At 42.1% G+C, this 27,907-nt stretch overlaps 1 long non-coding RNA gene across 1 annotated transcript in view; it reads right to left on the bottom strand.

Moving 5' to 3' along the window:
* LOC117042926 overlaps nucleotides 1–27,633 on the bottom strand; it is a 136,979-nt gene extending 109,346 nt beyond the window's left edge. Inside the window, exon 1 of the long non-coding RNA XR_004426115.1 lies at nucleotides 27,565–27,633. This is a non-coding gene — a long non-coding RNA (uncharacterized LOC117042926). The remainder of the gene's footprint in view (nucleotides 1–27,564) is intronic.
* Nucleotides 27,634–27,907: the final 274 nt, after the last annotated feature.

Here is a 27,907-nt window from a genome sequence, read left to right as displayed (position 1 = left end):
TTGTCCCCTCTGGACCGAAAACTGGAGAAAAAGTGCATTGTTTCCATTCTGTTAAGCCAGCAAGCAATGCAGATCTACTGAGATCCATCAATCTGGTCGTGCTTACAATGCCATTCTTGCAGTCCACGTGAGGTGGTGGCTGTGCTTGATGATTTACAGTGATTATGACAGCTCAACTGCACTTTGTGGAAGCTGTTCACTTTCTTGTGGTCTGAAACCCATGGTTTAGTATCCAGTCCAACAACCAAGATACCTGTCAAGAGCAGAGAACTCTTCTACCAAGGTGGTCTGTTTGTCTTATGCAGGGATATACTACTTTTGGAGGCTGACTTCGTTTTTCTCCTGCTTGTCAGACTGCTTGGCTCAAAGCACCTCGCACATACCCCATTGGAACTGCAATAGCATTTTTATCCATATACTGGGCAATAAATACTGCTGCCTTTTTCTTTTCATGGTGCTTCCACAGTAGAAGACCAACCCGTGGGGAGATATTACTCATTCATAGTAGATGGGAGGTTATTGAATGTATTTTGCTGTGCCAGTAAATGATTTGTATTGAGCCACAAGCATTCATTCAGTAGCAAATATCATTAATTCAAGGTGTTGCTTGTATCTCTGAGCATCAATTTTCATTCAGTTCATCTGGTATCATAAACAGCTGTGCTCCTAAATCACCATTATTTCTGTTCTTAAGTTGTTGGTATACAGTGTTTTTTTTGGGGGGGGGGAGTGGAATAGGCCTCAAAAAACAACTTATTAAAAATGTATACAGCTTATGACAGCCTCTTTCAGAAACACAACCCCTAACTAATTCATGTTCACTTACCCTGCAGATTTCTATTTATAATACTTTACAATTTCCCTGTATTTGTATTATAAATTATTCAGTGACATCAAGGTTTTTATTTTGATGAGGGAATTTTTGATGAATTTGACAGAGTAATTACTTCAGATCCTGTTCAGGATTGCGATGAAAATATTTAATTTTATTGACTCCAATAAATAATTAAAGCAAGAGAGTAGCAGGCATCCTTGAATCACTTATGGCCCCTTGTTTCTGTTTGCTTCTTTCTAATTAAAGCAGTAATGCTGATATGTGCACCAATTTTAATATGTTTATGTCCACTTGGGTTATTTTAAAAACGTACTAAGAAAGTGTAGCCCACTGGTGACATCTGGTCTTCATATGGGACTGTTCCAGCCACACCTAATTTCCTGGTCTCAACAACCCACATTTTCCTTTTGCCTTTAATATCCTCAGTATAAAAGCTTTTGGTTGGCTCGCAGTGAGCAGAACTGCCTTACACCATTCAGGAGTTTCCTATTTGAACCACACAACTAGCCAAAGTAGCAACAAAATTTGATAATTTATCTTTTGAAATAACAGGGAATCTCCTTCTGTAAAAGATAATGGGGGAGCTCAGTGATAGGAGAGCATGTATTTTTCAATCTCCAAAAAGCATCACTGATTGTGAAACTCTTATGAATAAGGCTTCAGGTGTTAATTTTGTTGCCCCTGACAAAACCCAATCTTTACTGATGGGGATGATGAAGACTGTGAAGTACCTGATGTTTGAGCAGTGAATGGGTTACAGGACTTTATGGCCTGGCTGGCAGATGATGATGGGGAAGATCATGGAATCAGTCTAAGGTCAGTACCTTGGATAGCTCCTCTGGGAGCTGGATATAAGTTTATCTCATAGGGCCCGGGCCAGAATGGAGACAGCAGGAAGCCCTGCTCCAGTGTTGGTCTGAAGCATTCTCAGGCATGAAAATCATCTACAGTATTCCAGCATGTCCCCTCCTTATGGAAGTGGCACAGGACGCAGGGCTCATGAGCCGTGGTGATGTTGGTACTGCTCCCAGTACCTCTGTCAATATCTGGGTTTCCATCAAGCCTGCCTTTTCAGGTAGTCCAGGAAAATATTCACAGAGTCTTGCTGTCCCAAGAGACCTCCATTTCTGATGCAGAAGTGTCTGAGCCTCCCTTTAACTATGCCATAATACTGGCAGGCACTGACCAAATGTCATACACGCGGACATTGAAAAATTGGCAAGCTAATGTCCACATGTTTACACAGTGGAATTAAATAGGTGATTTTGTTAATTATTTTATCATTTTAAAAATTACATTCTGTTTTCTTTTCTTGTGAAAAACTAAGGCAGCCGGCAATGAAATAGCAATTAAAAATAGTTGCGAAAGAAGGTGGCAATAACAAGTAGACAGCAAAATGAGGTACAAACTTTACACAACACTAGTTGAAGCAGCAGCAAAAAGTAGTCAGACACTTTGAAAGACCTCTCAGAAAAGCCTAGCTTTGACCAGGCATTGAATGACACTTAAAAATGGGGTCAAGGTGGGGTTCCCAACGGGCAGCATTCTACAGAGTTGCCATCACAAGAAGAAGAGTTTGGATTTGATATCCCACTTTATCACTACCCTAAGGAGTCTCAAAGCGGCTAACAATCTCATCTCCTTTCTCTTCCTCCCCTACAACAAACACTCGGTGAGGTGAGTGGGGCTGAGAGACCTCAAAGAATTGTGATTAGCCCAAGGTCACCCAGCAGCTGCATGTGGAGGAGCAGGGACCCAAACCCGATTCACCAGATTACAAGTCCACTGCTCTTAACCACAACACCACATTGGCTCTCACAACTGAAAAGGCCCTACACCTTGCAGATACCTGCTGTATTTCCAATAGTGCAGGGTCACAGAGCAGGATCCCTAATGTTGAGCAGCACACAAGGGGAGGAACATTCAGGAGAAGGCTGTTCTTGAGAAACCCAAGTGTCAAACCATTTAGAACTTTAAAGAATCGAGCCTAGAAACCAATCAGTAGCTGGTGCAGATGAATCATCCCTGGAAGCCCCCTTCATAAGAGATTGAGATGAACGCATTTGGGCTTAAATCCACTTAAAACTGATTAAAGAGCAAAAGGGGCTCATTCAGGTGAGCGCCTCATTACTCAGCAGCATTCACATCCCTGTCTTTCAGCCAGGGGTCATGCCTGGCATCTGGGTGAAGAGAAAAACACTTGAGGAGAGGAACCAGAGAGGGGTGAGCTGAAAGCAGGCAGTGTGAAGCATTCTGCATTCCTTGCCCTTTTGTGCTCTTAAAACCAGACCCTTGACTTTCTTTCTTTCTTTACATGTGGTTGAGGAAGTTCCACATTTTTTAAACACAGGGAACTGCTGCCTTCACATCCAGTTTGGCCCTAATAGGCACTCACCGCCGGTATCTGACTTGATTGCACATCAGTGAGTTAATGCAACAGCAGACTCTAATAACATGACTTTCAGGTAACTGCAAACATCTTTCTGTGGCAAACTCCAAGAGCTTGTGCAGCAGTGAGTAATGCATTCTGTCACTGAGAGTTGCTGGCGTTCTGGCTGCTCGGCATGTGCTGTGAACAATTCATCTGCACTGAAACCTAAAATCTTGCACCTGACTGTTCCGTTCATTATCAAGACTAAATAAAAATGCACTGGCACCAACCAAATCGGAAGCATAAACCTGATGTGACTGGTACGCAAAAGTCTAAAGTAGACATGACACCCAGTCATCTGTATCTCCCTCCCCAACACACACACACACCCCTCTGCCTATATAAGAATACGGGCAACTGCCTTATATTGAGCCAGACTGTGAGTTCATGTAACTCAATGTTGTCTGCAGGGAACAACAGTGGCTCTTGAGAGTTTCAGGTGGGCATCTCTCACAGCATGACCTGGAGATGCCAGAGATTGAACCAAAGACCTTCCACGTGCAAAACAGATGTTCTGTCACCGAGCTATGGTTCTTCATAGTAACAGCAGCAGCAGCAGCAAACATGAGCTATGAGTTAAAGCAGAGAAATGGTAGAGGAAAGGGCTGTTCAATCCTTTCAGTCTACTGCCTCCCTACCCAGAATCTTTTCCCCTTATGGAGAAAAGCAGAAATTTTGAACAGGAAAACAACAGAGAAAGAATGAGTTAAGCCACCAGTTACGCACTTAAAATCCTAAATATATTCAGGGGAAAGATGCAAACAAGTGCATGTCAAAATCCTAGCAATCAGTAACTTTATTTTGTCTTTACAAAATACTTTTTTTAAAGTTGCAGAAGGAGAAAACCTAAGGCTGCAACTGTATGGATAACTGGTGGCTACTGTGAGCTGGGTGGGAACCTGCATTCATTCTGACTGAAAATACTCAACCATTCTCTGTTGAAAGGCTGACAGGAATATTGACTATGAACAGAGGGCTCATACCTTGTGTATATGTACATGATATTCTTGAATTTTAATAGGGACAAATGCAACTGCACAAATATAAGATGGAGAACACCTGGCTTACTAGTAGTACAGGTACATGTGAAAAGGATCTAGGGGTCTTAGTGGACATGAGTCAACAGTGTGATGCAGCAACAGCAAAAAAAAGAAGAAGCTAGTGCTATTCTAGGCTGCATCAACAGAAGTATAGTGTCCAGATCAATTGAAATAATAGGACCACTGTATTTTGCCTTGGTCAGACCACACCTGGACTACTGTGTGCAATTCTGGGCTCCAGAATTTAAGAAGGATATTGACAAGCTGGAACCTGTGTTGAGGAGGACAACCAAGATGATCAAGGGGCTGGAAACTAAACCTTACAAGGAGCGCTCGAAGGAGCTGGGTAATGTGTAGCCTGGAAAAGAATATACTGAGAGGAGATAAGATAGCATCTTCAAATATATCAAAGGAAGAAGGAAACTTGTTTTCTCCTGCTCTGGATGGTAGGACTCAAATCAATGGCTTCAAGTTACAAGAAAGGAGATTCCGACTAAACATCGTGGGGGGTGGGGATTATGACAGTAAGAGCTGTTTGTTAGTGGAACAGACTCCCACAAGAGGTAGGCCATCTGTCATGGATGCTTGAGATTTCTACTTTGCAGGGGGTTGGACTAGATGACCCTTGGTGTCCCTTCCAATTCTACAATTCTATGATTCTCTACACTACGCTGCCTGAGTGGGCTGCATACATATACTGTCAGACAGGTGTGCTTGGGATTTTTACCATTTTATTCTTTTTGTGAAACACCCTAAGAATATGATTGAAGAGTACTATTAAAATACTTATAATAAAACATTAAATAGCGTATGAAAAGCTGTTTGATGGTTAATTCAGAGCTAGGAGTTGCTGTGGGGAAAACAATGGTGTTACCTGGCATTTATAGCCCTACAGATTACTATCAGAGTGTGCACAAACTCCCTGAGGTTATAACCCATATCTGGGAATTTGTACATATATGTATTAATCAGCTGGAGTAAAAGCTTCTGTTAGGGATGTTTGAGGGGTTGGATCTTTGCAGGTTCCCCTACAAAATGACCCGATCCGTTCCTCTTGAGCTAACGTGCGGATCAGAACTTAGCTATTGAAGAGATTTTGTACTCCTTTTAATATTACAACACTTCTTGATAGTTTACATGTATCGTATATATGTGGTATGAGAGGAAATGCACAGTTAAAAAGTATTCTGAAATACATTCCAAGAGTACCTCCTATGAGGTACTCCTATGAGTCGCTTTATAGAATGGTACCTCGGGTTAAGCACTTAATTCGTTCTGGAGGTCCGTTCTTAACCTGAGGTACCACTTTAGCTAATGGGGCCTCCTGCTGCCGCTGCGTCGCTGTCGTGCAATTTCTGTTCTCATCCTGAAGCAAAGTTCTTAACCCGAGGTACTATTTCTGGGTTAGCGAAGTCTGTAACCTGAAGTGTCTGTAACCTGAGGTACCACTGTATGAGGAAAGGTTGTGGCACTTGGGACTTTTTAGTTTGGGGGGGGGGGGGAGACAAATAAGAGGTGACATGATAGAATTCTAGAACATTATGCATGGCAAGGAGAAAGTGGAAAGATAAACTGTTCTCTCTCTCTCTCTCTCTCTCTCTCTCTCACACACACACACACACACACACACACACCACTGGAACTCGTGCACATCCAGTGAAGCTGAATGTTTGAAGATTCAGGACAGATAAAGTATTTCTTCATGCAGTGCATAGCTAAACAATGGTATTTGCTCCCAAAGGAGGCAGTGTGTGGGGAAAAGGTTAACCCTCTCCCACACTATGGTCCAAATCTAGATTCTCCTCTCCCTCAGCTGTTTGGTTTTGTTTTTTGTTTTTAAAGAAATAGACTTGGCCTGTTCTAAGCACATCGGATAAAATTAACAAGTAAGGATAAGTCGAAAAGGTGAAATAAAGTGCTGTCTGAAGGAGGACAAAGTCATTTCCTATTCCATCTCTGGCAGGCACTGGTAACACTGGACCTAGGACACTGAATGCTTCCATGGAAATGGGGAGGAGGAATCTGACATCTATTGCTATTCAAAATGAAGAATTATGAGAAGAATTTTCAGAAACGAGTTCACTGCAGCTTTTTTTTAAAGTTAGATGATCATACATGGAAGATGAATTTATTTCTTTTACCAAATATCTTCACATTATTTCGCTTCTGATAAAGTGCAATAGTTAAATGTCAGTGAATCAACTGCGAATTAGAAGCACCCTGGCTTCAACCTACGTATTTTGTTATACCAGGTCAATGATGACACTTTCACCTAGTATAACAAAATACCGCAAGTTATAGATATGAAATGTCACAAGTTATACCATTCTGTGCTCTGCAAATCCAGATGAGAAATCAATAGAAAATCTCATGATACATTTTTGCAGTTTTGAAGATCTCCATTTTAAAACAAATCTAGAAAAAACATTCCAGATAAGGATCGGTTCACTGGCATTTGCAAGCAGATGGTCATTTGTGATTATTAATATTATATTGATTGTTGTCAATGCTGGCTGCATGTGATTTCCTACCCAGAAAGCAGTTTCCATATAGCAACAGTGGCCTGATAATGCAAGAGTGCCTTTAATTTTCATACACATATTATGTTATAGGAAGCCATATTGTACTCAACTATTGATGGATACAGTACCGCAATTCCAAGGAGTTATAAATACATGATTTTGCAGGTGTGGTATTGCAGGGACACTGCGACAGAAGAAACTGCACCAGCAGAACTTGAGTGGACAGTAGCCCTGTCACTCTAAGAGGCCATCTGCACTATACATTTAAAACAGTATCATACCACTGTAAGCAGTCATGGCTTCTTCCAAAGAATCCTGGGAATTATTGTTATTAAGGGTGCAGTTCCCAGAGCTCCCTGGGAAGAGGGATTGAGTGTTAAACCGCAATTATCCTATACATTACTCTATACATAGATTAATTTAACAAGCATCAGAAACTTCCAAGAACTGATAGGAGCACAAGAACACCTCACAAACCTTCCCCAAACAAAAATGAAAGCCTTACCTTGGGGAAGGGGAAAGAGAAGAGGGCTGGCTTAACTACCATAGAGGAGAATGTTGAGGAGTCTTCCAACTCCCTTTTAAAGTGAAGGGCTGTAGGTCGGTGGTAGAGTACACACTTTACATCCCAGGTTCAATCACAGGTATTTCCTGGTAGAGCTGGGAAAGGCTTCTATCTGGAACCCTGGAGAACCAGTGTAGACAAATGAAGTGATTGGTAGGCCAATAGATGAACTTAGTGTAAGGCAGTTTCCTGTGCTCGTAAGAATTGGTTAAAAGCAAAGCAGGACCTTTTTAATACACTATTTTCTAGAATCTCTTGGGGTCTACTCACGTATGTTTTTTGGAGCTGCCCTACAATTTATGTATACAACCATCCTAACCCTCAAAAGAGGGAGAGAGAAAATTAATTTATTTCTATTTATTCCTTGCCTTTTGGTCCTCCAGAGGCCTTAATTGTATTACTTCAGAATTGGCCCTAGAGAGTGTATCTGGAAGCAATCATTGGGGCAAATATATGGGATATATATTAGTCAAATGTATATACATCACACTCATGCATATGTTCATGGAGTTGGGGTGAGAGGTTAATTCCTATGGGGCTCCAGGCCTCAGCACAGTGCAACTCGTCCTTGGGGATTGGAAGAGTGATTTTGCAGAATCTCCAGCCTCAATCGCTGGAAAGATTATTCCCTAAAACAATTTTGCATTTGCATATTTGCTTCCTAGCACTCTAAAGAGGCTCATTTAGTCTGTCACAATGTGATTATCCTTTCGAAACCACCTATTGTCCATTACGAAGGAAATAAGCATAATAGAAAAAGCAATACACAATTTATATTTTAACACAAGTGCTTCTCTCCTCTGAGAACAAGCATATTAACTGTACCGGGTCTCCTGTGTCATTTGCATTTCCTCCTCCCCTCCTTTTTCTTTTTTGAAAAAATAAAATGGATAAAAATCTCCAATGAGGGGAAAGGCAAAAGGAGGAAGGGGGAATGACAAGAGTAAAGGAGAGGAGGGAACCACTCAGGACTGCCAGAAACATAGTGTGCACAGAAAAGCATCAGCCCTGCCACAAGCTATGAAGGAGCAAAGGGGGTTTTCACCGAGAAATAAAGGTGTAGGAAAATCTCTCCTGACATATATAAAAAGCTCCTTTCTGATTTAATTAGGAGTCGCCAGTTGAGATAACCAGCAATGCAGTGGCACTTGTTAAGGAGGGCCACATTTCATCACAAGCAAGCACATGGCGAAAAAGCAGGAAAATGGGATTAAGGCCTGCTATAAAGACACAGCCTTGGAAACCAGATGGCCTTTCCCGCCTCCTAACATGTCATGTTTTGTTTTCTTTCCAACATTATTTTCAATGTATAATTCTCCCCCCGCTGCACCCGCCGCCTGCTGCTTTGGCAACCGCAAATAAGAATACCATATGTTATGGATTTTATATTGTCTTAAAAGAAAATTTCCCCTTCCCATCTACTCCACCCATGCTTCCTCTTCTCCCAAAGGCATCCAGTGCAGCTGATCAATACAAGGCATATTCAACCGATCTCTTTTGTCCTTACTACTTTGCAACCTCAGTAACCTTAAATCAGCCTTGCAAGGTAGGCCAGTCTTATCCCCATAGTACAGATGAAGGACTGAAACAGAGAATGATTCACCAACTCCCAGCCAGGCAGGTAGCCGTGTTGGTCTGACGCAGTCGAAATATATTTTTAAAAATTAAAAAATTGTCCAGTAGCACCTTAGAGACCAACTAAGTTTGTTCTTGGTATAAGCTTTCGTGTGCATGCAATTACTGGCTGGGAGATATATATATATATATATATATATATATATATCTCCCAGCCAGTAATTGCATGTCTGATCTGACATGCGAACCAGGGACTGCTAGGTTACAGCCCCTGTTCTTAAGGCACAGCACTGCACCTCTCAATGTTTCAGTTTCCCTCAGAGAAGTACAGTGGTGCCCCGCTAGATGAATGCCTCGCTAGACGAAAACTCGCTAGACGAAAGGCATTCGCTAGCGGAAGGCAGCCCCGCAAGACGAAAAAGTCAATGGGGCTGCCTCGCAAGACGGAATTTTTTTTTTTTTCCGTTGCGGAAACCTCCGCGCTCCATTGCCGCTTCGCTAGACGAAAAATTCGCTCTACGAAGACACTCGTAGAACGAATTAATTTCGTCTAGCGGGGCACCACTGTAACTCGTGTGTGCATGTGTGGGAATACACTCTGTGGGTACCTTTGAACCCGCGATTATTTGTATTAAGTTAATGTCAATTATGTGTACTATTTAACGTGTTCTTCCGAGTAGAAGTGAAAGCGAAAGCAGGGCTCAGTAGGCGTCTTGCCACTGAGATCCCTCCGCTTAGACTTTTTGGTTCCAAAGGTTTGAACTTGTTAATGATCAGTTAATCTGCTTCCCGCCTTTTTTTAAGGGCAGCAACAGCGTTCTGATTGGTACAAATATTGATCATGACGTTGCTTCTTGGTTGTCAATAAAAGGCTGCGGCTCCCTGTTTTAGGCGGACAGTCAGAGTTAGGGTTTGGATGATTCAGATGTAGATAGTTGGGGTTTTGGGGAACGGGTTGGTTGGGTTGGTTGGGTTGGAAGCGCGTGCAGGAGGTAGAGAGGTTAGCTTGCGGAAGAATTGGCGGTTTAGGCTTAGCTAGCTTTAGTTTTAGTTAGCCTAGAACTTGCGGGAGAATTGGCGGTTTAGAGTCAGCTAGCCTAGGTAGTTTTAGAACAGTCGAGGCATAGAGAAAAGTAATAGCCTATGCGGGTCAGCCAAAGCCATCTAAAGGAACAGTGGTTGTCTGTCTTTATTTCGTCTTAATTTAATTTTTCGTAGTCTATTGGCGCTTTTGCCTGGCCGTAGTTTTGGCCATCTTTTATTTGGGTACATTACTTAAGGGAACAACTTAGGAGGTCGCAAGTGCTCACAGGTACTTTTACGAGGCACTTTTTTATCCGAACTACTCACGCACCCTTCAGATTTAGCCTGGCAGACAACGGCGCGGTGTGAGTTGAAGCTCCGGAATTATCGGCCATCCCGTTCGCAGGCTTGGCCGGCGCCCGTGCAGGAACGCCTGTGAGGTGCTGGCCGCAGATCCCCGGCAACTGGAATCCCGTGTGCAGTTGACTTAGTCCTGCACGCGGGAGGCTCCAGCAAAGAATCCCCACATGCATGCCATCAAGCAAACACAGTAATGTCAGAAGCAGACCTCAAAGACAAATATGAAAACAGCCCAAACAGCAGCTATTCACATGGAATTTCTTTTCTTTTTTTTAGGTTCAACTAAGAAAGCAATCCAATTTTAAAGAGAAATGTGCTACTTTAATAGCATGTAGGAAGGGATAATGATGATTACACCTTCCTTGGGATGAAGCCTTCATAAATACAATGCAAATTGCATTATACTAATGCAAGAAATAAAGATTCAGAAGAACCGTGAGCGGAAAGGTTAGGATAAAAAAAGAAAGTATAGGATGTTTTCTGACACTTTAAGTTAAGAAACACCATAATGACCAAAATTCATTACCTTAAACTACGGGCCATAATATGCTATCCAATTTTTAACCTCCCTTCTTTAGTTCCAAGGATTCCTCTTGTGAGATATACTGGATGCCATCAATGCTGGTTTGGATTAGAGAGGCATATATGTGCCCTCACTTTTCGATTCTATTAAAATACCAAGATCAATAACACAGCATAGCTTTCAGAAGTGATAATAAAAAACCCTAAAATATTCCCAGATTACTTCTATAAATAATTTGCTTAGCGTACTTATGTTAAAAAGCTTGTCATTTACAGCACTCTGAAAAGCTCTAAAAGTACACGCTATCGTATTTGGATTTGATAAACCTCCCGCTGCTTTGGGTCACAGAGGGCTACACCATGCACCCAAAGAAATCATTATTTTCCTTAATAAATAAATTACTGGCCTATATTTCATGTATCACTCAGGTCTGCTGGTATCAAGGGTTTAAATAATAAATAACAAATAGCTCCATTCATTTATTAATAATAATGCCTCTTGTCTCCCTTTTTTGCCCCCTTTTTTGCCTTAATATATATCCCCGGCATCGTATTGACTAGTAGTCATGTGAAAGGACAAATAGCTGGGCCACTGGGAACATTTAAAATTTTCCAGTTTAAGGAAACTGTGTCTAAGCTCTGACAGCCAGCTTTACTTTGTCAATTGCTCAGGCGCTGACAGTGTCATGATTGGTGAGTTTCAAAGCCACAAAAACACTTTAAAGCCATATTAGCTAATGGAGCTCCTTCCTCATGCTGTTTCTCAGAAGGAAATGTGCTTAGAAATGCCTACCTAGAAATGCTCACATGAGACGACCCCTGACCATAATCATAGCTGAGAATTGCAAATTCCTATATCCTTAATAAGGTAAAAGAGAGATGCAAGTGTTCACAATCCGGGGCTGGGTTTACAAACAATGCAAGTCAACAGGCTGTACAATACTGTGTATAAGTAGGAATAAATTGGCATTTCCCTTCTGTTTACCCCCAGGAGCAGCAGAACAGCACTGCAGATCTGGCTTCCTGCCAACAGGACTGCCGCTGCATCCCAGGATGGTGCAGAGGTGGATGAGGTCAAATCAGGCACAACAGCAGGAGTGCCAGACTGGTGCCACTGGTGTGTCTGCACTGCCCCCACCCCCTCAGCACTACCCTGCCATGCTCCATGAACCTTTGGTTGTGTAAACACCATACATTTAAAGCACGTTACTTCCCCCCAAGAATCCTGGAAACTGTAGTTTGTTAAGGGTGCTGGGAATTGTAGCTGTTGGTGGGTGGAAACTACAATTCCTAGGACTCTATGGGGGGAAACCATGTCCTTTAAATGTATGGTGTGTTTGCAGGCTGCTTAGGGCAGGTTGAGGGGGGCAGGTCCCCACTCAACAAAAGGAGCAAGAGGGCAGGGAACACACAACCATATTTTGAAGTAGATTGTGCCATCTGCCATTATGCAACAGTTATGGAGTGGGTGACAATATTTTTTGCTAGAGGGCAAGGGACCGCAAGTCCCTAAAAATACAGATGAGAAAGCTGGCGCACTCCCAGTGACCCAGCTTAATTGGGCTCTTGATGGTTGTGGTAGTTAAGTCACCTTTTGCCCAAATCATTTTTTGCCCCAGGCATGCAACTGCCGCCTTTGTGATGTGTGCAATTTGTTATTTTCTTTCATTTGGTCCTTCCTTCAGTCGCCCTGGTCCCCAATCCTGGAGCATAAACACATGGCAGATGCACAATGGGCTGTGCAGAGGCTTGATCTCTGCATAAAGAGCAGGGTCAGCCCCTCGCTGTGAACAGCTATTTCGTCTTTGGGAACAGGTTCATGCCTATGTTTCAAGTCCCAGTGACATATTCTGGATTTCCAACATGTGTTACACATCTGCTGGAGCCAAGGATTTATGAAGAAACCTGCATTTAATTTTACTGGGCCCGGGCATTGTTACTGCTGTGTTATGCCCCTTTCATTCCTCCCTCCCCTTCTTTAACTAGAATGGTTGTGTTTGGGTTATATAAAAGCCCTGATTCCAAGTCATATAATTTTATAGGCAAAAGCGGGGTGGAGGGGGAAAGAACACCCCAAAATGTTCTTTTGTATAGCACCTGAGCTCATTAACAATCCCTCAAATTCCATAATTTTACACCACCATGTGCTGCACATTGTACTTAGTACCTAGCAGCATAATTTAATTGGCTGGAATCCTCTCAGGGCAGGCTGCACACATACATTAGGGAAATGATGGAACAGGTGGGACCCTTGTCCTGCACTTGATAATCATAGGTTCTTAACCTCCGCACAACACATCTGATGCAAAGCTTGGTGCAGGGAGAGAGGAGTAGCTTCAGGACCTGGATTGCACTCTTTTGTTAGGCCTCATAATGATGTACGTCAAGGCCCGGATATCAATTGACTGCAGCTTCCAACTCGCACAATGCCTTTTGAAGTAGGCCAGATAACACCAAAATTGTACACCAGGATCATTTAACAAATAGGGTGTCATTCAAGAAACTCCGAGAAGGAGAAATTCAATGGGTAAGATGAGCTCGTTCCCAAGGAGACATGGGATTCATCCATTTATTTATTTTTTACAAAATGTATACCCCAAACTTTCTGCCTTAAAAAAGCACTCAGAGCAGTTTACAGTGTGAATGTTCGTAACAAGCATAAAAATACAAACATGATATAAAAGCTTTAAGAAAGAAAAACGAGAGTGGGGGGTTGTTTTATTTATTTAGACCAAAATATATTCCAGAGAGCATAAAACAACTAAAAACTTGACAGGGCCCAAAGTCCCTTTTTTTTGTGTGTGTGAAATGTTAGAAGACCACCTCAAGTGGTCAAGTGGGCCTCTCTAGGCAGGGAAGTATTTTAGCCTAGGCATGGCCACAGAAGGGCTCCACTGGATGGTTGCTACAGCTGTTTATGAGAAATATTTGTTGAAAACATAACAACCATTTCATTTTTTTTAATGAATGCTTTTGTTCTAGTTTGTGGGCTCCAACATGAGCTCACTTCCACAATGATAGCAAAACTCTTTCAGCCCAAGAACCACATTCCCTTCTAGGCAACCTTCTGGGGGCCATATGCTAGTGGCAGGTGGGGCCAGAGGCAACTGCGGGCAGAGCAATGACCTTTGTTCAGTGGACTGCTTTCTGCACATGCTCAGGCACCACTCTCTACCCTCCATCCAGGAAAGCAAAGGGGCATTGTCAGAGTTTAAGGATGCACCCTAACCAGACAAAAAGATTCCAGGGGGGTGTTCAGGGTGTGGCCTGGAAAGAGTCCCAAGGGCCAAACAGAGAGAGCCACATTAGCCCCTGTGTCTGAGGTTCCCCACCATGGTCTATACTGACTGCAACTCTAGGGTTTCAGTCAAGAGTCTTGCACATCGACACCAGGGTTTGAACCTGGGACCTTCCATATGCAAAGCGCTGAGCTGGGAGGGGCAGACTGGCCATCTTGTCTTCTTACTGCTTTCATCCCTAATCACAACCAGCTCACTGGGAAAAGAACTTCCCAGTCAAACACTGTGATTTCCAGTTCAGACTGGGCGTGATAGTTAAACACTGCCTGGTGAAATGGGAGAGACCAGAACCTATCATCAAGGAAAGAGAATAACTCCTGTCAAAGAGGCTCTCAGGTCTACATCTCATCCTCCTCCCAAGAGGCAATTTGGCAAACTACATTTTACTAAATATTTGCAGCCCTCACTTCAAGATCCCACAATTCATAAAGTAGAGCTATGATCTTGAATGTATACAAAGCATTTCAGATTTTAAACACTGCCATCTATATTGTTTTCAGTGAGATGTTTCCTGAAGCTTAGCCATTAGTAGGTGGGATTAGTGCAAAGTTTATCAAATACTCTGCTGCATCTCATAGATATCTTAAAGAATCATAAAGCTGGAAGAGATGCTGAGGATCATCTAGTCCAGGCACGTCCAACTCCCAAGAGACTGCAATCTACTCCCAGTATAAGAAAAATGGCAGTGATCTACCCATTGTCATTGGAGGGAGGAAGAGCATGCGTGGGGTGGGGGGGTGGAAGGGGAGGATTGCCAAGAGTTGTTGAGCTTTTTTGGGGAACCATTGCCCAGAGTTGCTGAGCTTCTTTGAAGGGGGAATGGCATAAATTGGTCATCTAAAAATCCACTGCTAAAAAGACCATGCAGCGCACAAGCCAATCATCGTATCCCCAACTGTCAACAGCAAACGCAAAACGACCCAGCACAACACACAACGGATGGGAAGAGCGAGGGGCCCGGGGGGGGGGGGGCAGACACATTCATTCCCAAGTATTTTCCATCCCACGATCGATAAGGAGCCCGCGATCAGTTTTCCGTGCTGGAAAAAAAAGGTTCCGGAGGGGGACGACTGTGTGGTCTCCGGAAAAGCTGATTGATCACCTAATGACTTATATCTGTGGAATACAGTTCATTTACATTGCAATATTGCAAACAGTATGCTCAACAAACAACGTGGAAACGAATGTGTCAATAAATTTTAAGGTTTGGATAACAGCCCGGATTGAACTAACTTGGCGGTTGCTGCGTCATTAAACAACAAAGGATAAACTTGGACAACAACCCAGATTGGAAGACAGGAATGAAGTAAGGAAAAGCTGCGCTGACAAACAGACAGTGGGGAAAAAAATATTTACAAATAAAGCTGTACTTTATGGATGAAAAGATTTATGATTTCTGACATGATTGGGAATCACATAGCCAGGGACGGAGAACTATAAAGTATTAAAATCGGAATGTGGAAAATATGAGAATAACAAGAACAAAGCAGGACGAAGATGTTGGAGATATACTTCAAGGTCCAGATTATGGGGAGCCCCCCCAAAAATTAATAATTTATAATTTGATTGTAATTTGGCTGTTTTTATTTTAGTTTATTGTTTTTAATTGGATTACTATGATTTGATGGATATGTTAATTGGCTGTTTTTATTGGAAAAATAATAAAAATGATTTTTTTTTAAAGAAAAAGATAAGGAGTCCGCGATCGACAACGATCACCCGGGGATCTACCTGTAGATCACTGTCAACCAGTTGAACATGCCTGATCTAGTCCCATCCCCTGCAATGCAGGAAGATGCAGCTGATCGAACCTGCAACCTTGATGTTGTCGGCAGCATGCTCTAACCAACTGAGCTCTCCAGCTGTCAGATTTTATCCAATACCAACCACTAAAGATCCAATACTGACTGATACTCTTTGTCAGATAGAGTCAGGTACCAGCTTCTTCCTGTACTGTTAGTTCTTGTTGACCGTTCCAATAATCACTAGAAGGTTGTGTTCAATGTCAAATTGAGGCAGCCCAATAGCGTTAAAACTCGCTGCCTGAGGAGATTTGCCAAAGGCCAATATTTTCCGGGGAAGATACAAAATGTTAAAAATAAATAAATAAATAAATCTGGTCTGCTTTTTACAGCTGGAATAAAGCAACTACAGGATAATTTTTACTTCTGATTCTGCACTTTTAATTGGGGTTTAAATGGGTTTCGTTGAATTTTGATTCTAATATCACTAACTTGGGGGTAGGACAGACTGGAATAAATAAATAAAATTGCTTAATTAACTCCTAATTAACAATCTAAGCAGGAGTTGCCTAGATTGGAATTAGCAGGGTTAGGAGAAAGGCTGAAATTTGCTGTTCTGCCTTGAAGCACAGCAATAAGATGCACCTCAGTGTTTTTGCTTTTAACCTACATTTAGCACAGCTGTCATTAAGAAGTAACAGAGAAGCAGGCAGCTTGCTCAGTTCCTGGCAGTCACAGCCTTGTAGCAGAGACAAAGCAGGCAGGGCTGGTTAATGGTAAGTGTCATCAGTTTCAACTTGCTGTGGTTTCCAAGAGCAGCTGTGGAGGTTTACAATGATAGCATCTAGGTACACAGCACTAGTATTCAAATACAGCCTCGGCTATGTTCAGAGAGCTGGATCTAGATTATAGTCTGTAAGTATACCTGGAAGCAGAGATGGGTGAATCTGTCAAATTTCATTTTCTTCCAGATTCTCATATTTTTAATCTTAATTCCAGTTTGCTACATCTCTGCACCAATTTAGAGGGGGAAAGTTATCAGAACAATTCTTGAGCATTTTAGCATGTGGTTTGGGTAATACACACTTTTTCCAGTGCTTTCTTTCTATTAAAAAAAATGTTTAGGGGTACTGTCATTTTCCTACTCATATTGAAATATTGAGGCCAAACGTAGATTCAAAAAAATGTTTAGGCGTATGCATACCCCTGCTTCCCCCCAGAAAAAAGCACTGCGAGAAAAGAAGCACTGCGCTTTTCTATGCAGTTGTGCCCAACAAACACATTTATGCAAGGATGTACCCTAATATCATGTATTTATATGTGTTGTTTTCACTAATATATGGCCACTTTCCTCTAACATAGGCACTTTTGTTTAGTTTCTGGTTGAAGAAATGCATTGCAGCATTCAGGAAAAGATGAATTTCGAAGGATAATTATTTTGGTTTGCGTTTTATTACAGGAAGTGCAGATCAGTAAAATTCCACCCCATCCCTACTTGGAAGGAAGCAGCACTAATTGAGCTTCGACAGTACATAAGAACAGAAGAACGAATGATAAATGGCAGCAATGTTATTGTGGAAATGAAGGAATAGGTTTCACTTTCATTTGGTTTCTTGCAACTTTCAGAACTACTACACAGGCACGGCCTCTTAACATTTAATATATTCAAAAGCTTCCTTGCATGGAATGCTTGTGTCCCAAGGTGAATGTGTTTCAACACCTTATCATTTATTTTAGATATATAATCAATGCAAACAATATTCCTTCTAGGTAACAAGTCTGTGGTTCATTAGCCCCTAATTAGCGAGATGAGAAAAAAGAGTGAGAAATACCTTTCCTTGGAAGTTCTTAATGTTTATTTCTTCAGATTTGCCAGATGTATTATGGCCCAGATGTGGCATCATCTATCTTTTCTGTGATGTGTAATAGCAAAGACACCTGAGACAGCACGTTTGTCCAACTTCTTTGTGGGCTTCCCTTGGGACTGGTCTGGAAGCTGCAGTCGATGCAGAATGCTGCAACCAGGTTGCTGAGTGGAGAACCTGGACACATAGATACATTACAGCTGTGCTGAGGGAACTGCACTGGCTGCCAATCAGCTCCAGGTCTTCTTGCTAACATATAAAGCCCTTAACAACTTGGGACCAGGTCATCTGAAAGACCAGCTGCCCCTATATAGACCTGTAAGACCACTTAGGATCATCTGGACTTGTCTTTTTGCTCAGGCTTTCCATGGCCGATAAGATTGAACCCCATTTTATGTGTCTGAATCCCCCAAATCCCTGTTCTTTATTTGTTTTTATATACTTTTAGATGCTTTTTCTTCTGCAGCGTTATTGGTTTCAGGCTATATTTTTGTTTTAATGATATTGCTTATTTTTTATACACTGCTCTCAGATGTTTAAATGTTAAGCAGTCTCTAAATGCTTTACATTTTTTTCTTGGCCCTATCTTACGTTGCTACCTTAAAACAGCATCCACATGAAGTGCTGCAATGTTACTTGCATATACTGTACTCATTGCTGGTTGGAACATTTCTTCCATACTAATCTGTTTATCTTGACCTGTCCATAGCTTCCCTGAGTAATTCAAGCCCCTTCGCCACGACAAGGCAGTGATCCATGAAGGGGGTTGTCTTTGTCCATGGAGTTTTCTTGGCAGGGATACTGGAGTGGCTTGCCAGTTCCTTCTCCAGGTGGATCACGTTTGGTCCAAACTCTCCACTATGACCTGTCCATCTGTCCACTGTGAGAGGCAGTGAAGGATAGACGTGCCTGGCGTGCTCTGGTCCATGGGGTCACGAAGAGTCAGACACGACTGAACGACTGAACAACAACAACAATCTGTTTATTTATTTATTTTACTTAAGACCCTGCAAATAGAGTTGATGCAAGGTAGACTGTGGCTGCTGGTGAGCTCTGCAGTGAACATTTGTGGGCAATTCACAATGCACAAAAATCTAAACAAGGCTTTAAATGAAAAAAAAACTTAGTGCGAGGTGTTTGGATTTTGGCTAAGCTCAATTCCCTTTCCGCTTCTGCCACAAGCTGAGTTCACATTTATGGTGCCTGCCACAGAAACTCATGGAAGTGTTTGCAGGGTTCACAGTCACAGCAAGGCCTCTCCATCAACTCTACCAAAGCCCAGCTCTATCAGGCTCCTCCTCTCTCAGCCACCATCTGCCACAGCCATTCCATCAAGCTATGGGAGAGGAAAAGAGACTGCAGAAACTTTTCATCAGTTCTGCTGAAACACTAGCAACATTTGGCTCCTCCCTTTCCAAATTGCTCAATTCCAGCTGGCTCATTACAATATCTGTGTAACTAAGAGCTAGTATATGTCTGCCACTGCAGAAGCTTGGGGGTGGCGGGGAAGAAGGGTGGGATTAAAATGCTTTCAAATAAATAAATTGAGGTGCCATTTGTAAGAATTTTACAAGAGCACGGTGGCCCGAAAGATAGCTGTTATTATTAAATATATCACATGTCCTGTCCACCCTTCACAGTGGGGCCAGTTCTCACTAATAGCACCTCTGCATGAGTGGTGCCAAGCCCAACAGCCTGTGGCACTGCCTCAGGTGTGAACGGGGCAATAGATTCACTGTGGAGCCTTCCTTCCTGCTGTGTAAATAGTAGCTGTCTGCCTCACAGGGCTGTAGTGAGGTTAAACGTACTAAAGATCTACAGCTTATTAGAAAAAGTGCCAGATAAATAAGTAGTTGACACAGTACTCAATTTGCTAAAGGGCTGGTGTTTAATCAGGCAGAGTATAAAAGGTACCTATTATGCAGCAATAAGGAAAGTGAATTTGGTTATCACTGCAAATATTTCCAGGCACTTCAGACAGATTGTAGACTAATCACAAAATGTGCAATTCTGTAGGGAATAAAACTCTTTAATTATGTGCTTAAATCCCACTGCGGACTTGGGCATCTCTAGCATTCTCTAGGTTGGACAAGAAAGTTTAGCACTCTTTACACATAATGCACACTGACAAGCATTGTGGGATGCAATTTTCAACTCTGTTGTAGTGACCCAACAAGACCACTATTCAACCCATCATTTAGTGCTATGGGAACAAAACTCTGCATGCCTCAGTTCTCAAATGCTTCCTCCTTCCCTCTCCTCCACCAGCACAGCTTCAGTCACTTACATTTGTATCTAACAAGTCAAGAACATAAACCATGGATTGCTACTCCTTCTTTTGCCCAGAAGTCCTCAGTTTACCCATGCAGGTCAGCTGAGGAGTCGGGTTGTTGCCCCCTCTCCGCTCATCAGATGTTCAAACCGATGACTGGGGGGCTATTTTCCATCTCCATAAAGGCATTGGGCTCCACACACCCTAGTGCTACATCTACTTTATTTGTTTTAATTTTTACTACTCTCACCAAAATAAGTTGCTTCATATGGGGACAGAAAAAAATACTGTGGTAAGTGTGTGTGGATCAGGCTCCCAAACTGAGGATTAGCTACCCTGATATAAACCATTGTTCAAAGTTGGCTTGTTCAGACAAACCATGGTTAAAACAAACCACAGTTTGTCTCAGTTCAAGGTAACAACAAGCCACAGAGCAATTTTAAAAGAGAGACAAATGCCTTCAATCTCCACAAGCCCCAACAATGGTTTAACATTACATTCAAACAAGGTCATGGTATCCTTTATGTGGCTAGGGCAACATATGGGCAGGATATAAATTAAAAAAATATTGTTGTTGTTCTTATTCTGCTAAACAAGCCCCCTTCAGACCTTCTAGGAAGGTCAGAAGTGGTGTGGGTGCACCTGACATACATGAAGGCACCCACTCCCTTGTGTGAGCACTCACACATTCTTCTGAATGCTTCAGTAGGGCTATAGGGTGGCGCTGTGGTCTAAACCACAGAGCCTAGGGCTTGCCCATCAAAAGATCGTGGTTCAGATCCCCACTATAGGGTGAGCTCCCTTTGCTCATTCCCTGCTCCTGCCAACTTAGCAGTTTGAAAGCACATCAAAGTGCAAATAGATAAATAAGTACCGCTCCAGCGGGAAGGTAAACAGCGTTTCCGTGCGCTGCTCTGGTTCGTCAGAAACAGCTTAGTCGTGCTGGCCACAAGACCCGGAAGCTGTCTGCGGACAAACGCTGGCTCTCTTGGCCAGTAAAGCGAGATGAGCGCTGCAACCCCAGAGTCATCCGCGACTGGACCTAAAGCTCCCTTTACCTTTACCTAATCTTAGAACAACACTGTAAGAAAGGTCACTGTTCCCATATTTCAAATGGTCAGCAAATGCCACTTACAAGGTTCATAGCTGAAGACTTCAGGATTTCAACTAGGGACTTCTTTACCATCACCACAGTATGTTCTCTTTTGTATTTGTATAATTTCTAACAGATATTCCCAACCACATTTTGTGGGGCGATCCTCCCCCCCCCCCCTCCGTACCAGATTTCCTCTGACCCCAAAATCCCAACAAAGAACATCATTTTTCTTTACATGTCTTCAATAAGCAAGTGTGGCTTTTATCTGCAACAAATTACCTGGATCTATATTTAACATGTTATTTATCATCTCTTGTCATAGAGCTTCTAGGACAACCTTTTTCTTTCCAGTCCAAAGTGTATTTTCACATATTCTGCAGCTGGAACTCCAATGGAGGTCACTAAAACTGCCTTTGCATCTCTTCCCTGTGCAAGTACTTATTTCTTTTCATGCCTAGTTAGTCTAAAGGTTCTTCATTGGTGAGACAGCTGTATCTTAAGCATCTTATACACCATCATTCTTGACAACAGTTATATCATGTTGATAGCAGTGACCTCACACACCAACAACCTACATCCTGGTTCTAGCATCTGCTCTAGCTGCCTATAGTCTTTCAGATGGAGTTCAATAGTGGATTGGTTCAGCCGAAAAATCATGCGCTATGAAACTTAGCACACACAGAGATTGACCTACACTAAATAATTGTATATGAATATTTAATTTTATGAAATGTTTATTTAAAAGTGATGTTATAGGAGTTCCTACTGTGGAAGACACAGTCAAACCTAACTATGCTAGTTAGTACAGTATGTGAAGGAATTAAGGACCACGGAGTTCTGATTGCTAGGGTAGGCTCAGTAATGTCATATCCCCTCTTCTGCTGAGAGGGGGGGGGAGTAGGGTTTGTTTCCTGTCACTTCTCTCTCTCTCTCTCATGCTGCACATGATGGAGGAAGACATGCCTCAACATATGTCTGTGCCACAGACATGTGTCTGAGCATGCCTTTACTATAGTTTTCAACTAAGAATATTTTACCTGCAATTTATCGTTGCTAAGGGCAGTGCATGACTGTAAGTAAAGTATATTTTAAACTTACTTCAGTGTGTGATCTATTTCTCTGCAGGTGGGGTAAAGCAGGCCAGCTACCTCAAGGAGCTGGAATGTATTAAAATAAGGTTTAAAAACCTGTTCCTGTGCCTCATTTAATCTGCCTAATGATGGGATTTAAGATTTGCTACTGGGGCCCTTTATGTGCAAGCCCTACATTTAAAAAAAAAACCAAGCACCAGCTGTTTTTCTTTTATTTGCTAACCCACATGTGTGGGTCTGTAGAGGATTAAATATAATTAATATGTCCTCTTACTAATTCCCATCACATACAACATTGTGAAATATGTTTTGTGTTTGTTTTCTTGTTTTGCATTTATTGTCTGGGTATATCCATTTTATATTTGTTATCTAATTCAATTGGGACCTACCACTACCAGTGGGAACATTCTATTGATGCAGAGAATATTTGTTTATAAGTAAACGGTGTAAAATTAAAACTCATTTATTTTGAAACAGAAATAGACATGAGGGTGGGTCCATGTCAGGAAATGTTTAGGCATTATCACTGCATGCCATTCAGCAGTAATAGGTAGCAGTAATAGGACTATTGCTGGGTGGGAAGTGAATACCAACTTTAGGCCACCCTATACTGGACCTGCTCCTGTTCCTTTACCTGAAGATCTGCAACCTGTTGAGGAGCCAGAAGGCTGAGTCAGCTAGCCCTGCCCTGGAGGGCAAGTATAAGAATTTTGCTGTTTGCAGGGAGAAGCCTATTGTATTGTCAGTTGTTTCTGGATGGTAGCTGTGTTTGTGGTGAGAGCACAAATGCAACTCGTGAATGTATAAAGCGTGATTCATGGTGTGCTTGGGTTGTTGCTCTTTTATGTTTTTTATTGATTCGCTGTATTGTGCTTTTTATTTGTATTTACTGCTGCTTTATTGTATTTTCTTTTGTATTAATCTGTTCACTCCTTTGGGGGCCCTGGCCAAAAAGTGGTATAAAAATAAACTGATGGTGTCCATGGCAAGTTTGATGCTTTTAACCCAAAATGCACAATTTGGTCAAAAAACCTGACTTACCAGTAATTGCTCCACTACAGGAGAACAGTTTTGACCCATAAAGCCAAAAAGGTCTGATCACTATTTAGCTTAGGTTTAATATCTATAAATGGCAGATATTAACTTTTCTTTCCGTTATGGTGCATCCAAGCCCTGCTTTCCATGTTCCTCCTTCCATCTCTATGTTCAACCCAACAGAGCCCTTTGGTGGCAACACCTTTTGCTGTTAAGATGGCATCACTCCCAAGCTACTTTTCTCCCATAAACCTGATCTACTTAGAGTCTGACTGACTTCTGGTAGCTGTACATGAACAGTGTGATGCCAGGTGTGTTTACTCAGAGGTACATCAACAACACTAGTAGGTGAATTTGGGACCACAGCTAAAATTGGAAATGCATTTAGTGGCCACAAGTAAGACATCCAATGATTGCCCTAAATACTGTAAAATGAAATAATTTACCTAACAATATCTCTGTCCAGAAAAGTCACATCAGCTGCTTCCTCAAAGCCAATTTGAAAAGCTAGCAGCACAGAAACATATCCAAAGGAATGCTGTTCAGTAGTCACAATCTGCTGGATACACTTTCTTACATGAGGTTATCTTAATTCCACTAGTATCATCAAAATGCTAACATAACTGATCTCTTGATCAGTAATCTAAAGAATTACTTAGCCGTAATCAAAGGGTTATTTTGATTAGACTGCAGGATCCAAGGAAGTCCCTAGATGGAAAAAGTGGCGGTCCTAGTTGAAAGGAATTTACATAGTCACTTTCTGCTGCCTCACCATGGACTTTCCCCTGTGCTGATTTGTTGATATTTCTGCACAGTGTGGGTCACTGCAATGTCAGAGCTTACTGGCAACTACATCCTGTCTGTTAAAGAGAATGTGGATATATTTGGTTTGGGGTAAAGGGGGAGGTCAGGTTAAAAGTTTGGCAAGCAGACTAATAAGCCACATTTCCTCCATGGGCCACTGAAATCCTGCCTTGAGAACTCCTACACAGCTCCTTTCTCCTCCCAGCTCCCCGCTGCTGGTTTCGGGCCATACGTTCCCATCTCCCATGTAACTTTGCCGTTTCCTAGGAGATGGCATGCTGCTAACCCCACACCTCATCTCCGATGCCTGTGTGACATCACCAGGTCAGCACAGCCATAAAACACTACAACTAAGGCACTGGAGTTATGGCTTGACTCATTGCAATATTAGCAAATCCTAAAGGACGTGTGAACCGGACGATGGACTGCGGGGTTTGCTTTTTCATTAGACTTGTTTTGATGAGAGCTAGACATAGTGTCATTGAATGCAGACATCCTTAAAAAAAAAAGGAGTCCAGAAGCTACAGCAACAGAGGGCAAAGAGAGAACGACATTGCTTCAAGAACCAAACAGTGCTGTTTGCTGACACAAGCTGACCTTTTAGTTGCACAGTAACACCAAATGGGTTCTGAAGATATGTTTCATCCCATAGCTTCTGTTTCAAGGCTGAACTGAACACAGAGAGTTCTGAAGCAAATCACAGCACAAACAGCTCAGCCCTGCCTTTATGTTTCACCTCAGAGAAGAAGAGAGGATCCTCCCATGAAAGGGTCCTATCCTTCTGGATTCAGCAGAGTTCAGCTCCAATTCACTTCCAGCTCCTCCTACAGAGAGACAACATTCTACCTCTGCTGGCAGTTCGAACTACAGAAATTCCATAGATAAACCTGGCAACTGGAGGCTCTTTTTATTGCTTGCAATCCTGCACACAGGTAAAGATGGAAGGGAAAGGTAAAATAAGGCTATCAAAGTCTACTAGTCATAATGCCTACATTCCACTTCCACTGTGGGAGGCAGTATGCCTCTGAATGCTAGTTGCTTGGAATAGAGAAGGGCAAATTTGCCAATTTCAGTTTCTTTCTTCTTCTCATTTTTCCAATCTCCACATTTCCAGATGAATTTGCAAAATCTTGTTTTTAAAAGTGCCCATAAAAAATTAATCGGTTTTCATGGAAATTTCTCCTCATGCACACGTTATTCCTAGGCATTATTTTTGCAAGCAGTTTTCCCTAATATTAGGCATCTTTGTAGTTTTTCACTAAGATGTGATGATGTATATACTAGGGTAAAAGTGTGCATGTAATGCATATTTTAATTCACACTCTACCCTAGTATACAGGGCCAGCTCGCCTATGAGGTAAGGTGGTTGCCTCAGGTAGCAGCCTCAGGTGACAGATCCAGCTGCTGCCACAACCAACCACTCCTCGCCAAGAGATTCCGTTCTGTTGTGCTAGAAGCATGTTATAACAAACCAAATGTTTTCCAAGCATTAGATCAAGCAGCCCCAGAACAGCAGCTCTTGAGAGAGAAAAAAAAGATTTGTTCCCTTCCACAGAAGCTTCTCACACTTCTAGGCCATAATGAGGGCCGTGTCTCTCTGAGCCCAACAGTGTCAGCAGTCAGATCTGCAGGCTCTTCATCCAGTTTATGGTCCTCTGCTATTTGAACAGCTGGAGATGAGGTTGAGTGTAATGGATTATTTCCATATTTCTCTTTCCAAAAAAGCCATTTAAGAGAAACTCTTAACATTTTTGGACTGGTTTAATCTTGGATTGAGATTTTAAAAAAAAGATACAAGTGCTGGGATTTTCCACAATAGAGATCCAACCAATCACCAAAAAAATTCTACCACTGTAGAAAGGTGGGTAGCCCTAGCTGACTTGCTACATTATCCATAACGTTCTTCTCAACTAATCTGCAAGTTCTCCTCTGTTTGAGAAACATGGAAACTTGTGGTATATGTTCCATGAAGCATCAGGATGATAATTTTATTACTAGTTTGATTATTATTAGATTTATTATGCTCTCTTCACCAGAAGGTTCTGGGGCAGGTTACAGCAATATAGAATATAGCGTTTAAAACAAATTACAATCACAGCCAGAGCAGGTCCTGAAAATATCTCTCTCAAGTGTCAAAGGGCAGAGAGGTATACCTTCAGCATATGAGGACAGCTGGACAATGAAGGTGGCAGAAGCACCTCTACGGGGAAGGACTTCTATCTGCATGTTATCCTACCTGTCCTGATTCCTTTGTTTGCCTATTCTAGTGTAGTATTGTCAACAGTGAGTTGCAGTGGTTCTCCAGGAAGGAGCCTTTCCCAAATCCTCCTGGAGATGCCAGGGATAGAACCTGGGATTTTCCTGCCTGCAAATCATGTGGTCCATCCCTTCCCTAATCCGGGGCCAAATCCCCAAGGATGGGGAGAAATGTTACAGAAATTACAGAAATGTGAATTAGACTGGCAATTCTACAAAACGGTCCCACCATGAATGATGACACAGCATAATCGTCACTGAAAAAAATATTTTTTTAAATTACCACCTCTGAAAATATCTGATTTTTATTTTATTTTATTTAAAAAATTATCCTCCTCCCAAAGGAGCCCAGGGCAGCAAAAAAGTGGTAAAACAATTTTTAAAAAAAAAAACGTATTAACAACAATTCCAGCACAGATGCAGATCAGGAAAGATCTCCAAGGTTTGTTGAAAGAGGAGGCAAGAGAACAGTGACGGTGCCTTCCTAATACTCAGTGGGAGGGAATTCCATAGGGTAGGTGCCGCAACATTAACTACCAATACCTACATACACTGTAAAGAACAGACCTGCAGCAGGGGTATTTAAGGGGTGTGGTGGTATTTCAGGTCCCAAGCTGTATAGGGCTTAATACACCAGAACCAGCACTTTGAACTTAACATGGTAGCTATTTTAAGCCTGCTGTTAATAACTTTTGTATTGGAATACACACAGTTTAAATTGATTTCGACTTGCAGCAAATCTAGGCAACTAAATATCAAGTAGCCATGAGAGTAAACAGCACCAAAGATCGCTTTTGAATATCATATATAGATAAATAGTGAGAATAAAGGAGCAGCCAAAACTCGCAAGTTTAAAACCGGGGTGCCCAACCTTCCAGAATGAGGGGGCAGCTGTGGGCATCACAAGATATCCATTCCACAGATGAAAAGCAGGCGATGCTCAGAAACCTCTCCCTAAAGCAGGCAAAACACACCCCAAAACAAGTAAAACACAAACAAACAAAACGAAAGTGTTGAATTGCAATCCTATGTATGTTTATTGTGTTCAATGGGGCTTACCCTCATGTAAGTGTGTACAGAACTGCAGCATTAGAAATCCATGATACCTGCACTTAACACTTCCTTTTGATGTCAAAGTTTTCTCCTCCCACTCGCCCACCCCCAATCCCTTTCCCTCTGCCCTGCTGTGGTCGCAGATTAGCCATATTTCATGGGAGGTCATTCACCTTACCTACAGAGTATTTTGGTCAAGGTTGCCGCTTGGTATCTCTCCTCTCCCTCTGCTCTTTCTTCCTTTGCCAACAGAACTGCCAAAACAATAAAAAGAAGGGAGTCAACATCAATCTGACAAGTTGTCTCCTGCTACTCTGATGATAAAAATGATCTTCCTTACACTACACTTTCCTGAACTTGACATCTGTCCTAAATCTCAAGTCATACATACTCCTCTTCCATTAATATGAGTCATCCTACAGATGTCCTTTTGCTACTCTTAAGAGTCACGTCAGAAACAATCATTGACTTATTGTCAACGGGCTCAGCCTACCATGTTAATGGTGCCTTCAAAACCTCTC

The sequence above is a fragment of the Lacerta agilis genome, chromosome 2 (genome assembly GCF_009819535.1).
Source record: "Lacerta agilis isolate rLacAgi1 chromosome 2, rLacAgi1.pri, whole genome shotgun sequence".
Taxonomy (NCBI): Eukaryota; Metazoa; Chordata; class Lepidosauria; order Squamata; family Lacertidae; genus Lacerta; species Lacerta agilis.
This window is presented reverse-complemented; position numbering and strand designations above follow the sequence as displayed.